Source organism: Myotis brandtii, unplaced genomic scaffold (assembly GCF_000412655.1).
Source record: "Myotis brandtii unplaced genomic scaffold, ASM41265v1 scaffold405, whole genome shotgun sequence".
Classification (NCBI taxonomy): Eukaryota; Metazoa; Chordata; class Mammalia; order Chiroptera; family Vespertilionidae; genus Myotis; species Myotis brandtii.
Window position 1 is genome coordinate 541,184 of NW_005365553.1, and position 994 is coordinate 542,177.

Here is a 994-nt window from a genome sequence, read left to right on the forward strand (position 1 = left end):
CCTGCTCCTCCGGCCACCATCTAATTAATTTCCTTTCAATGTGCATGAATCCGTGCACCAGGTAACTAGTAGGGTATATAAAACAGTTAACACTTGATATTATAAATTTTTTATAGCCAAAAAATGAAAGTTTAACCTTCCTGAAAATTAATAAATTAATTTAATTACCAGTACTATTTACATGTAAAAGGCAATCTACAAACTACAAATGCTATAAATTATCTATTTTAGAAAATAAAAATGTATCATCTAAATTGTTTAAAATACCAATTACCTTTTTACTAAAACATTTGAAGACATATGTGCTCATATATGAATTTGGTTTCTTTGACTCTATGGTGAAAATATACTGTAATGCAGATAAAAAGAAAAAAAATATGTTAAAGAATACATGATGAATGCAGAAAGCACTTAGTAAAATAAAATACATAAACACTAAATTTTTTTTTAAGTGGCTATTGACCAAATGAAGAGAGGACTGTGTTTTGGTGGCAGGAAAAAGAAAACGAAGGCTATAGTTACCTGCTGCTATTTGGTGATAAGTGATGGTGACAAGGGTAAGTAAAAAAATAAATGTCAGGAGAAACCAAGATGGCAGCATAGGTAAACACCGGAAAATGCTGCCTCGCACAACCACTTCAAAAATACAACTAAAAGACGGAACGGACATCATCCAGAACCACAGGAAGGCTGGCTGAGTGGAAATTCTACAACTAGAAGGAAAGAGAAAAGCATACCGAGACTCAGAGGAGGTGCGGTGCGAAAGTAAAATACAAAGGTGCAGAGGTGCATGCGAAGAGGGCTGGCGGGTGAGGACAGGATTGTCTTTTTCAATCGGGAGGGAGTCTCATGCTCTGAGCTCCAGTTCCGGGTGAGTCTCTGGGGACCCAGACTCATACAGGAGAAACGGGACTGTCTGGCATTGGGCAGCTTTCTCTCAGAGGCGCTCGCAGCGATTGCCGGGGCCTCTGAGGGCAGGACTGAGAGCAGCCAT